The sequence below is a fragment of the Salmo trutta genome, chromosome 27 (genome assembly GCF_901001165.1).
Source record: "Salmo trutta chromosome 27, fSalTru1.1, whole genome shotgun sequence".
Taxonomy (NCBI): Eukaryota; Metazoa; Chordata; class Actinopteri; order Salmoniformes; family Salmonidae; genus Salmo; species Salmo trutta.
In genome coordinates, this window is record NC_042983.1 from 20,963,967 (window position 1) to 20,978,469 (window position 14,503).

General features: G+C 41.1%; 1 pseudogene; it reads right to left on the reverse strand.

Annotated features, from left to right (window-relative positions):
- Positions 1-224: 224 nt before the first annotated feature.
- LOC115164065 (sodium-dependent phosphate transporter 1-A-like) lies at positions 225-11,463 on the reverse strand (annotated as a pseudogene).
- Between the last annotated feature and the right edge of the window lie 3,040 nt (positions 11,464-14,503).

Below are 14,503 nucleotides of genomic sequence, written 5' to 3' on the forward strand. Positions count from 1 at the left end.
TTAATTTTTAATCCCAGACCCCGTCACCGCAGGAGGCCTTTTGCCTTTTGGTAGGCCGTCATTGTAAATAAGAATTTGTTCTTAACTGACTTGCCTAGTTAAATAAAGGTTAAATAAAAAAAATTAAAGTTGACCATTCAAAATTAATTTACTTTTAAACCTTTTCATTGCACTGTATTTTCTTGCTGGTAAATGTGTACTAAGCTTATAACCACAACAACAAATGGTTTGGTAATGTCATTTTATTTTGAACAAAATTACTAATGCCTCTGAATGTACAACTCTTTCTAGTTTTAGCATGATCTGTAAACTAGACATTTAACAATACATTTTTTTATTACATGGCAGATGATCAACATTACATAGTAATCAACTTCAGTGATGTGCAGTAAACACATGTGTAAAAATAAACAAAGTCAGGACTTGGTATGTACAAATGCTGAAAACACAAATTTTTCAACACAGGTGAGGGCAGGGGTCATCTCAGGTCCATTCGAACCCCACAGGATGTAATAGATGAAGAGAGCCATGATGGCAGCACTGATGAGCCCAGAGATGGGGACGGTTACAAACCAGGCGATGAAGATATTCCTGAACAGATGCCAGTCAACAGCCTTCCTTGAGCGCAGCCATCCAACAGCAACCACAGAGCCCACCTGAGTGCACACAACAAAAACAAGTTTACTCAACACTATCCACAGGTTCACACTGGTTTCTACTAGCTCACACTGGTCAATTAATGAATGAATTGTTACGTATTTAAGTATCATGCGATTCCTCCGTTATGGTATTATAAGTCAAATTTTCCAAATTATTCAATAACTGTGGTATAGCGCTCTAGACAGTTTTTTGTTGTTAGGCTCAAAATTGACCCGACTCATCTATACAGTTAAACTTGAATTACCTTGCAGTGAGTTGTGCTGACAGGGAGACCAATATTAGAGGCTACTACCACTGTGAGCGCTGAGGACAGTTCAATGCTGAATCCACTGGAAGGAGCAAATAAGATTCGCAAGAATTATATACTGTGTAATAAGATACAAGAGAACATTGAATGATATTCATACTGAATAGACTTTGGGAGTTTGAACAATGTGATATTTTGTTGTATTGGCCCACAGACTTACGTATGTAAAACACAGATAGTTTCAGTGCATGGTATACCTGGAGGGGGTGATTGGGGTGAGGTCCTTGCCAATGGTCTGGATCACTTTGCGTCCCCACACCCAGAGCCCAGCAGTGATGCCCACTCCTCTATACAAAAGCAGCCAGATGGGTGTGGGGGCATTGGACACCACAGAGCCACTCTCATACACCAGCCACAGGGCCACCAATTGCATTACTGAGAGAGAATAAAAAAGGAGAGCATACTTACTTCACTTAATCAGCCTATAATGATAAGCAGACAGTCATTATTTATCTTTATGAACTAGGTAGTTCGAGCCCCGAATACTGATTGGCTGACAGTCGTGGTATATCAGACCGTATACCATGGTTATGACAAAACATTTATTTTTACCAATTATGTTGGTAACCAGTTTGGAATAGCAATAAGGCACCTCAGTGGTTTGTGGTATATGGCCAATATACAGTACCACGGCTAAGGGCTGTATACAGGCACTCTGTGTTTCGTTGTGCTTATTTACAGCCCTTAGCCATGGTATATTGGCCATATACCACACCCCCTCGAGAATTATTGCTTAAATATTCCCTGTCCTAGCATACCTGACATCGTTGCCTCTATGGGCGAAGGAGCTGAAACAAGCGGTGAGGATCTGTATGAACCGGAAGAGATGTGTGACCTCTGGCCGGTCCACCTCCAGCTCATCCTCCTCTAGAAGTATGTCCTTGCCTGCCTCCAATGTCAGCCCCACAGCCTCTGCCTCCTCCTTAACCACTGTACCACCATCTGCCTCTGCCAAGCGGTAGCTGTTGTAGCTGTCCAGCTGTGATCTCCTGAGCTGATCTGCTAGCTTCCCCCCTTGTATCTGCGGTCCCCATGGATGCCATAGATGGCCAGGGTGTAGGAGGTATAGCTGTTGTTTTGCCGTATGGGTCGTCCATCGTCGTCATCAATGCAGTCTCCCACCCTGGCCAGGTGAAGCTTGTGTAGCAGGTCTTTGTAGAGCCCCGAGTCCTTTTGTACAGGGTGGGCTTGGCCACTATGTGGGTCTGTGATAGTCATGGGGCCCATTCTGTCATTAATACCTAACAGGGATAACCAGCAACAATACATTCAGTTCAAACAATAAAGATGAGTGGTAAAATACTATTAAGCTTAATCATTTTGTCACTAGGGGATCTCACTATTGCTGACGTCCAAGTCTTTGGTGTCCATGTTGCTGTCCAGATCAGCCTCCTCTGAGCCTCCAATGTTAAAGGTCACCCTTTGCTTATCGGCTGGTGGTGTCTGGGGAATGGAGTCACAAGGTTTGATTGTGGAGGGATGCTCCTGTGGGGCAAGATTGGAGGGGGTCTTCTCCATCAGTGGAGTTTCACAGCGACTGGAGGCCACTTCTCCTGATGGACAAACAGCAGCCTTGGTTGTGTGTGAATCGATTGTGTGTGAATCGATTGATGTAGAAATAGCATTATTTCTACATCAATCGATTCCCTTTCAAAGTTGGAAGTTGTATAACAGCAATGAGATTTACGCTTCATCTTCTTCTTGAGCCGTGGACAGACGATGAACCACACAACCAAGGCTGTGATGAGGGCGCAGCCCAGTGAGATGAGCAGTGTTACCCACCATGGCATTTGGTCGAACAATTCAGTAATTTTGTAGAAACTGTCCGTTTCATTTACCATACACAAATGTCAAGTACACTATTGAGTGTACTATTGCTTGTGCCTTCAAAGTCCTTTTAGATAATCACTAGGATGGTACAAACTAAATGACCCCTCTTGCTGTCTCTAATTCGTTGTTTCTCGGTCCCTTCCTACTTCATGACCACATGAGATAGGAGACACGTGGTAGAATTTCCTGAGAACTTTTTCACTTCCAACTAAGCTATTTGTGTACATACTCAGATATGAGCAGTATCAGAAAGAGGACATGCAGCAACAAATAATGTGAGTCAGACAGGTGCTGAAGAGGAACTTATCAGGGTCACTTTCAACTAGGACGGTGCATTACTAAACTCAGCAAATAAAGAAACGTCCTCTCACTGTCCACTGCGTTTATTTTCAGCAAACTTAACATGTGTATATATTTGTATGAACATAACAAGATTCAACAACTGAGACATAAACTGAACAAGTTCCACAGACATGTGACTAACAGAAATGGAATAATGTGTCCCTGAACAAAAGGGGGGGCAAAATCAAAAGTAACAGTCAGTATCTAGTGTGGCCACCAGCTGCATTAAGTACTGCAGTGCATCTCCTCCTCATGGACTGCACCAGATTTTCCAGTTCTTGCTGTGAGATGTTACCCCACTCTTCCACCAAGGCACCTGCAAGTTCCCGGACATTTCTGGGGGGAATGGCCCTCACCCTCCGATCCAACAGGTCCCAGAAGTGCTCAATGGGATTGAGATCCGGGTTCTTCGCTGGCCATGGCAGAACACTGACATTCCTGTCTTCCAGGAAATCACACACAGAACGGCAGTATGGCTAGTGGCATTGTCGTGCTGGAGGTTCATGTCAGGATTAGCCTGCGGGAAGGGTACCACATGAGGGAGGAGGATGTCTTCCCTGTAACGCACAGCGTTGAGATTGGCTGCAATGACAACAAGCTCAGTCCGATGATGCTGTGACACACCACCCCAGACCATGACGGACCCTCCACCTCCAAATCGATCCCACTCCAGGGTACAGGCCTCTGTAATGCTCATTCCTTCGACGATAATCGCAAAATCGACCATCACCCCTGGTGAGACAAAGCCGCGACTCGTCAGTGAAGAGCACTTGTCTGGTCCTGTGACGGTGGGTTTGTGTCCATAGGCGACGTTGTTGCCGGTGATGTCTGGTGAGGACCTGCTTTATAACAGGCCTACAAGCCCTCAGTCCAGCCTCTCTCAGCCTATTGCGGACAGTCTGAGCACTGATGGAGGGATTGTGCGTTCCTGGTGTAACTCAGGCAGTTGTTGTTGCCATCCTGTACCTGTCCCACAGGTGTGATGTTCGGATGTACCGATCCTGTGCAGGTGATGTTACACGTGGTCTACCACTGCGAGGACGATCATCTGTCCGTCCTGTCTCCCTGTAGTGCTGTCTTAGGCGTCTCACGGTACGGACATTGCAATTTATTGCCCTGGCCACATCTGCAGTCCTCATGCCTCATTGCAGCATGCCTAAGGCACGTTCACGCAGATGAGCAGGGACCCTGGGCATCTTTCTTTTGGTGTTTTTCAGAGTCAGTAGAAAGGCCTCTTTAGTGTCCTAAGTTTTTATAACTGTGACCTTAATTGCCTACCGTCTGTAAGCTGTTAGTGTCTTAACAACCGTTCCACAGGTGCATGTTCATTAATTTTTTATGGTTCATTGAACAAGCATGGGAAACAGTGTTTAAATCCTTTACAATAAAGATCTGTGAAGTAATTTGTATAATTACGAATTATCTTTTTATTTCACCTTTATTTAACCAGGTAGGCTAGTTGAGAACAAGTTCTCATTTACAACTGTGACCTGGCCAAGATAAAGGAAAGCAGAGCGACACAAACAACAACACAGAGTTACACATGGAATAAACAAACATACAGTCAATAATACAATAGAGAAAATCTATATACAGTGTGTGCAAATGAGGTAGGATAAGGGGGGTGAGGCAAATTTTCTCAATACTTACCTATTTAATCCAGTAGCCAATAAAATGTTACAGATCAAAACAAGTCAATCAAATTTGACAGATGTGAGAGACAGGGAGCAAAACACAATTTACAGCAATAATAAAAATATACAGGATAGCAAATACTGTAATGCAGTGACAATAACTCTCCTACTGCCATAGATACAATGAGGGGCTCCCAAGAGAACATTTCATATCTTCTAAATGAAGCCTTACAAGATTGTGTGGTTTTGATTATGTGTGTCTGTTGGCATGAGTGAGATTATCAGCATCAGTTGTGTTACTTTGTCTGAGAAACTGAACACGTGAGTAAGGCAAAGTGTAAAATTATGTTGGCAAGCATGAAAACGAGTGTGGTAAATATGTGAGCAATATCATACACAGTAGCCTATATTGTTGGATGTGTCTACTGTGTGCAATAAAATAAAATTGTATCCCACAGCATAGTATAAGACATGTCATTTCAGAGGTTCTGACAGCAGAATGTTTTCTTAAAAAAAATTCAGGTAGTTAAATACGCTGAATGACAAAACATTGGACAGAAATATTAACACATTTCATCATAGCAGACTCCTTTATGCCTCCAGTGACACTTTTTAATAAGGCATCAAGGGTGCTCCAGAGGGTTTCAATGGTCCCTGCATTAGTGCTGTGAGAGAGTGTTTTGGGAGGATGAAGTGATTGGGGTGTATGTGTGCATAGTGACTGAGAGTGTGTACTCACGGGGGGCTCCAGTGAACATGATCGAGAAGAGGTTGATGGCCATGGTGATAGCATAGAAGACAGGGAGAGCTCTCAGGCCGTTGGGAACAGGATCCTCTTGAGGAAAATAGGTGGGGTGAGATCTGGCTCGGAGCACATGTCTAAGGATCACTTATTAAATGTCACTATTATTTCATAGATTCCTCAGATATTCCCCATTGTGTGCTGAAACAGTCATTTCATCCTTCTACATTCTCTCATCAGGAGAAAGTTGGAACACTAAAAACAATATTACAGGTTTACCCCTCTAACCTTATTCAGGATGAACCTGCGAATAAAATAGAAGAGAATTGCAGACATGATGCCTGACAGCAGAGGTGAGAGGAACCAGGATACCACTACAGAGAGAAAATAGATATTTCTAAAGATAATTATTTCAAAGCATATTTCAATGAGTCTCTGACCAATACTATTTGGTAATAATGCATTACGATACAGATGTAATGCATTGTAAGACTTGTCATAAGCATTTTTTTTTTTCAACCCTTATTTTGTCACCCGAATACTGTGATATCATCATCTCATAATTATCATGTCTGAGCGAGTCCTTATTGCAGCGTATGACCACAGTCATTTACACACCACTACTTAGTAGCTCCATCCATTTGACCCCATGATGACCTTTGGCTACCATGGAGAAACCAATTGTTGCACCCACAATACAGTGGGTTCCAGATATAGGGAGTTTTAAAAATGAAGCTGCCAGTTGCCACACAGCAGAACCTGTAGAACACAAGCATGAAAAATGTCCTCATTTGTTGCCTTTATAAGGATATCAACAAATGCCATTGAGACCTCTTAAATCAACATAGTATGCAAGGAGTTTCTGAACTCCTAACAATGATCGTCATATAAGCACTCACCAGACATGGCACTGATGGAGCCTGCCATCAGCACGTGTTCGGAGCCATTGTACATGTTCACGGCGATGATGCCCTTGCGGATGGTCTCGCTGACTTTGGCCCCCAGCAGCATGGAGCCTACCGTCTCAAAGACAGTGGCCAGGATGCAGGCCTCTCGTAGGGTGACCACGCCAGAGCCCACCGCCGTGCCAAACGAGTTGGCCACATCATTGGCCCCCACAGAAAAGGCCAGGGTGAAGGCAATGACAAAGCCCAGGATCAGTAGCCACAGCTAGCCTGACATATCACTCGAATAGGCAGTGGTGGCTCCTGCTAGAGATGCTATACTAGTAGATTCCATTGTAAAAAAAATTGTCTATTTGAATCACAAAACAAAATTATAAAAATTCAGACATTTTCAAAATAACTTAAACATTTTTTTCAAGATAATACGAATAATAAATAATGAGGTATATTGCTTCCTTGAGATTCAATAAATACGCGTTTCAGGTATCCTGCCTCAAATCAAAGAATATAGCTATTTTCTTACTCCTTTCCGAGCTCTGGTCAATAAGAGGCTAAAGGGAAGGGTAAAACAATAATTGCTATCTAAGTTTACTGAGCTGGTTTGAGAGTTTTCTTAGACACTGGGATAATATGCAACGTACATCCATTGTGTGGTAGCCTCAGTAGGTGGTTGATGATGTACAATGTTCTGCAAAAAAATCAAATAAAAATAAAGACTTATTCACCACACTGAATCAGAAGATCAAAATCATTGTTTCATTTTAGTATTTAACAGTAATGACATATTTGAACTGACATAAACATATTAGACCAGGAGTTAACAGACAGGACCAAAAAAGACACTATGGATCCGCGATGTTAAAGTATGTCTATTATTAAAGTAAATTTAAACATCTTGGGCGGGGTTAAATTAACAACCATTGTATGTGTGAAAACTGTTTCAAATTTTTTACATTTGATAGTAACCCCATTCTCTCCACCATGCTCACTTGGGCAATCTCTGTCAAACCTGACCTATTGACTTTTTTTTATTAGTGAACTGTTTGTGCTTTTTTTTAAACAGTGATCGTTAATTTGTGAAGCTAGAGCACATCCAATAATTGGTGGGTTAATCATGGCGTGAATGATTACCCTAAGAAGAATATATGTTTTGTATTTCAATTTGAGAGATGGCACTTTACAAATCATGTATGATGACAGATCAATTTAAATATCAATCTCTGAAATAATACAGTATAAAAGCTGTCTTTCAGTAGGCCTATATACAAGTTGTCAGTGAATCATACACTAGCATAAAAGTATATATAGCCTATATACGGTACTTCAAGAATAAAACAAGGCAACAGTAAACATGTCGTCCCCCAGGAATTATGTATTGCTCTCCGCTTGGGCCAATAAGTGTCATTTTGTAAATGACGGCTCTCTATGGTAAGAAGCATCATTCAGAGCTAGTGGTGTCTAAGATATTGTGTGAGTGAACTAGATTCCTATCCCTGAGCATGTGTGCCAAATTTCATCACTCTGAGTCAAACAGATCAAGAGATATAAACATGTGCCCATAATAGCATCACCATGGGGTCAATGTGAATGTTCTTAAATATGTTTAGTCTTGACAGTGTTTGCAGCATGTGTACCACATTTTGTTACAATACAAATGCCTTTGATTGATTTATATGCATTTATGTGCCAGACCACACCCATGTGAATGTTTATTGATCAGTGTTGTTTGAGGTACTAGTCTGGAAAGTAATGCCTTGAGAGACCTTTGTCCATAGATGCAACATATCAAGTTGCATGCAGATCGGTCATTCGGTGCCAGAGGAGTAGCGTTTAAATTCCGACTTTATGTGTCCCTGGGGCAAATTTGTTCCTTGTGAGGAGAGAGACAATTGTACCGAATTGCATTACTTTAGATCAAACGAGGTGAGGGGCGTGACCTTTTAAAGTTAGCATTTTCAATCTCTTGTTATAGCGCCACCATCTGGCCAATCAGTATAATTTTGTAAATGCCGGATCTCTATGGCAAGACTCATTATTCACCCAAGTTTTGTCAAAATCAGGCCAGTGCTGTCTGTGCTGAGCGATTAGTGCTTTTTGAGGTAGGTTTGGTTTCAGTTCGATTATAAAAAAATAATCACAGTTTGATTTCAATTGATTTATTTTTAACATTATTAAATGCATTATGAATTGTGGGTTGAATGCCGTAACACAGAATAGAACAATTAATTAAATTCCCATGATGTTAGTGATTGCCCATTATTTCTTATCACCTATTAACCATAATTTATTCACATGACTTTACTTTAGTAACTTATTTCAGTTGTTGTGTATATTACATTTGTTTCATTTGATGACTTTATTATTTAATTCCAAGTCATCTCATCTCTATAAAGCTGCTGCCTATGCTCTCTGACAAAATCACTATATTAGTCATTCTTCAAAGTAAATAAGTCATACATTTATGACTGCTGAATACCAATTATCAATCACTTAGATCATGTATTTTCAGGTAGAGATACCTCGCAAAGCAACTGCTATCTATTCCTCTCGATTGCATATTTTTCTGTCTCTTTTCTCTCTCTGTCTTTCTGTTCCACACTAACTTAACGTAGCAGGCATAAAATAAACTTACAGGCCGGAAAAGTAGGTGCGCAATGGATTATGGTCATTGTAGTTAATGACCACGCTTTCTGTGCTAAACTATGTAGAATATTAAAACTAAACTTTAGCACGGGAAGCATAGAAATAGCGCATATAGAACAGATCTACCGCTTCTTAGACTTACTTTCAATGAGAATGACAGATCTATAACTCACATTTCTATGTGAATTTAGTCGTGTCACCCAAAAAGTTACATATTGCAGCTTTAAGGTTCTGTAAAGAACCCAAAATTGGTTCAAAATAGAACCCTGTATGGAACTCAATGGTTCTACATGGAAGCAATTTTGGTTCAGTGATGACGAACCCCTGGGTTTCTGATCAAAGAACCCTACAAAAGGGTTCTATATAGAACCTTAAGGGGTCCCATATATGAAGCAAGCAATAACAGCCTTTTTGGTTCAATGCAGAACCTTTTTTTCTAAGAGTGTAATGTACTGATGGACAGAGAAAGTCTCAGTCCCTTCCCCGATGTAACGGGTGTCGTAATGATTGGACCAAGGTGCAGCGGGAACATGTATACTCATCTTCTTTAATTGGTTAAAAGAAGGAAAAAACAAACAAAACACGTATACAAACACCACGACCGACACTAACAGTCCTGTCAGGTACTCAGACACTAAACAAGGAGACAACTACGCACAATTCCCATTACAAACACACCCCTATACATAGGACCTTCAATCAGAAGTAACGAGGAACAGCTGCCTCCAATTGAAGGCCAATCCCAAAAAACTAAACATAGAACTAAACAACCTAGATCTAACATAGAAATACACTAACCTAGAACATAACCCCAAAAACCCCAGAACACTCTAAACAAACACCCCTCTACATAACACATAGCCCAACAAACCCCAAAACACTCTAAACAAACACCCCCCTCTTACATAATAACATAACCCATCAAACCCCGAACCACATAAAACAAACACCCCCTGCCACGTCCTGACCAAACTACAATAACAAATAACCCCTTTACTGGTCAGAACGTGACACCCGATTTCATTGTGGGGGACAATTATCACAAATGTAGATTTCAAGCACTTCAAGAGTAGTGTTACTGATGCCTTCTCAGTGCCGGATTACAGTTGTCTCCCCAACCTTTGTTTTGTTTTTAATTGCAAAATGTGTAGAATTGCAAGAAATTAGCTTTAAAACAGCAAAGTACTCTCTTAGCCTTGTGACAAAATGTGTAGAAATAGAATTATAAAACTGGACATGTTTCTGTCATAAAAACAGAATTGGGGGTGGGGGTCTGGGGCAGTAGTCCGGCTCTGGGCCGTGGTCTTATGAAATACTAGGCAACTAGACGATACACCAGTTCTGTGTCTTACATAACTAGCAATGAATATCTGACTGGTTAGGTTACTTCACATGTGCTTTATACTAAAACCAGTTATTTAATTAAAACATAAGTGGACCATAAAATCATAGTAGAGTATGCCTTTCATTTTTCCAATTCTGAAAACCACAAGGACTCAACAAAATAGTTTATCCTTAGAAGAAAAAAGATTGCAAACAATCTCTGAAAATGTAAATAAGAGTTGCTACAAAATATCAGAGCAGGATAAGGAAAATCAAGTGGTTACATTGCCTACATGTAATAGTTACAGCAGTTTGACACTAAATTATCTAGATCAGTGGTTCTCAACCCTTTTCGATTACTGTACCACCAACTGAATTTTGCTCTGCCCGGAGTACCTCGTGTGATTTTACCAGTAAGCCTATGGTCTCATTAGTCAAGTACCCTCTGTGGATGGGCCAAGTACCCCCAGAGGTCCTCGTCGGAACCACTGATCTAGATGACATAGACTTATTCAGATGTTTATAATAATGTGCCAACAATAAAAAAGTGGAAGGCGTCACGCGCAACTCAGGTTCGTGTACGACAGTGCGGAAACAGTCTGAAAGTGATTAACGAACGAGGGCCATGGTGAGTGGAGAGCACCAAGTATTTTATAAGCCTACTCACCAATAAAGGACCTCTGCTCCCGTTGCAATAAGTAGCCCTGAAATTGAAGACTGTGCGTAGCCTGTGTGCCTAAGCAAGCATCCACGGTATAACTTGTCCACTTAATCTACAGTCATTGGAGGAGAGTTCTATATCAAGCGGTGCGGCCAGAGTTGTTTGGTTAAGTTGCTTGTGGGCTTACATACTTGTTCGGCAATGAGTGGGGAGTATAACGGCTCATGCGCACGCACTCTCAGTTCTAATCATAAAACTGCAGCTGCCAGAGACAAGGCTTAATATTTAGCCTGTTTACAGAAAACCTTAAAGGCCAAGTGCAGTCAAAAACTTGTTTTATATATATTTCCACACTAGGAGGTTGGAATCATTTGAAGAGGCAAGGGAGGATGGTCCAAGTGATCTGCATAACAAACCAATACCAATTGGCATACCTTTGTATGCCTCCTCCTCTGTATACCTGCAGACACAGACACAAAAAAGTTCAGTCATCTGCACCCAATACAGCTAGCCTTCAACATATTCTTATAGCCTAAATATTCTTATGTCTTTGTTGATTGATATCCATTGAATTGTGTCCATTTATTGTTTTAGAAGGATTTGCACAAATATGAAAAAATAGATAAGCCAATATAAATTTAGATCATACAAGGGACAAGCCTTACCTTAAATTGAGAACCTCCACCAGCTAAGGAGGTTCCTCGATAAACCCCACCTCCTATGGGGTTCTTGGAAGAGCCTTTTGGGGCAATTTTTAGTGCCAAGAACCCTAAGGTTCTTCTGAGAACTTTGACGCTCTTAGAAGAACCCTTGTTGAACCCCTAATTGTTATAATGTAGGTAGCCGATAATATAGTATTCCTGCACTTCAACATTACACGGTCAAACTTTTCAGTGTCTATGTTAGTGATCAACCTCCAATTTATTATTAATCTTCTTTTCTGTGAAATTCACATAGGAAGTTTGCAGGCACAAGGAAGTCAGCAGAATTTGCCCAGGTTTGAAATGCAACATTGCCCTTAAAAACTGCTGATGACTTTCCTTTAAACATCAGTTATTATTTGGTACTCTGTGGTGTTGTAAGTTGTGGTAGTTGAAATGCACGTAATCTAAACCTTTTAGTCGGCATTTATGTGATCCACTTGCCCATTGGATGGAACTTTTTGACCCCTGAAAAGCATTTGGAGGTGGGCCAGGAAGACAGCTGATGATTCTCTAACTGAATTTCCGATAACCTTGTCATTTTTCTATTTATACTGCTTGTCAATTTTCAATTAAAGTGATAAACACATTGCGAATACACTGAAGACACAAGAATGTGAACAAGTGTGTGACAGTTTTGGGAAGCTTGGTCATCTTTTGTGTGAAAAACATGTAGGGATGTATTTAGCCCCATTTACACAATACACCATCAAACACAGGAGATTATAGTGGGAAGATTACAAGAGATTACATTTGTACAGGTTTTCTAAGTCATACATTTAATTGCTGAGGCTAATAATATTATCAATGGAATTTGTGTGAGTTAATGCAGTAATGGCGAACTGTTAAACATACTACCGTAATTTCCGGACTATTAAGCGCACCTGAATATAAGCCGCACCCACTGAATTAAATTTTTTATTTATTTTGAACATAAATAAGCTGCACATGTCTATAAGCCACAGGTGCCTACCGGTACATTGAAACAAATGAACTTTACACAGGCTTTAACGAAACACGGCTTGTAACAAAAATAAATAGGCTTTAACGAAACACGGCTTGTAACAAAAATAAATAGGCTTTAACGAAACACGGCTTGTAACAAAAAATAAAAAATTAGCAGTAAGCTTTAGTTGTCTTTTTGCACTGAGTCAATTCCTCACGCTGCTGTTTCCAACGTCTTATCATCGACTCATTAAGACCAAGCTCCCGTGCAGCAGCTCTATTTCCTTTTCCAACAGCCAGATCAATCGCCTTCAACTTGAAAGCTGCATCATATGCATTTCTCTGTGTCTTTGCCATGATGTGGGTGACAAAATGACTACCGTAATCAGAATGATGGGAAGTTTGAGAGCGCTCGATTTAATCTAAACAGTAAACAAAAAAGTTGTTTGACCTTAACCCGTTCGGCAATTTCCTTGGTCTAATGAAAGCTTCATGCCGGCAAAAAACTGAGCACGTCACAGAATGTGTTTTTTTGGAGAAAAAAAAATTGAAAGCGGGAAAAATCCATATATTAGCCGCGTCATTGTTTAAGCCGCAAGGTTCAAAGCTGGGGAAAAAGTTCCGGCTTATAGTCCGGAATTTACGGTAAGTATGACCTTGTGGCTAGTTAAAGGATTCATGTCACTGCACTTTTCAAATAAGTGGACACTGGATCCAGCAATGACTGGATCCAGCAACCCCCTTGGGTTGTGCCATGGCGGAGATTTTTGTGGGCTATACTCGGCCTTGTCTTCGGACGGTAAGTTGGTGGTTGTAGACATCCCTCTAGTGGTGTGGGGGCTGTGCTTTGGCAAAGTGGGTGGGGTTATATCCTGCCTGTTTGGCCCTGTCCGGGGGTATCATCGGATGGGGCCACAGTGTCTTCTGATCCCTCCTGTCTCAGCCTCCAGTATTTATGCTGCAGTAGTTTATGTGCCGGGGGGCTGGGGTCAGTCTGTTTCATCTGGAGTATTCTCTTGTCTTATCCGGTGTCCTGTGTGAATTTAAATATGCTCTCTCTAATTCTCTCTTTCTCTCTTTCTTTCTTTCTTTCTCTCTGAGGACCTGAGCCCTAGGACCATGCCTCGGGACTACCTGGCATGATGACTCCTTGCTGTCCCCAGTCCACCTGGCCATGCTGCTGGTCCAGTTTCAACTGTTCTGCCTGCGGCTACGGAACCCTGACCTGTTCACCGGACGTGCTTGTTGCACCCTCGACAACTACAATGATTATTATTATTTGACCATGCTGGTCATTTATGAACATTTTAACATCTTGACCATGTTCTGTTATAATATCCACCCGGCACAGCCAGAAGAGGACTGGCCACCCCTCATAGCCTGGTTCCTCTCTAGGTTTCTTCCTAGGTTTTTGGCCTTTCTAGGGAGTTTTTCCTAGGGAGTTTTTCCTAGCCACCGTGCCTCTTTCACATGCATTGCTTGCTGTTTGGGGTTTTAGGCTGGGTTTCTGTACAGCACTTTGAGATTTCAGCTGATATACGAAGGGCTATATAAATAAATTTGATTTGATTTGATTTGACTCCTGGGACTCTGTAAAGGTCTATGTAGCATTCCATTTCAGCTGTGATCCAATATTTTTGTATTTATTTTTATTTCACCTTTATTTAACCAGGTAGGCAAGTTGAGAACAAGTTCTCATTTACAACTGCGATCTGGCCAAGATAAAGCAAAGCAGTTCGACACATATAACAACACAGAGTTACACATGGAGTAAAACAAACATACAGTCAATAATATAGTAGAAAAATAA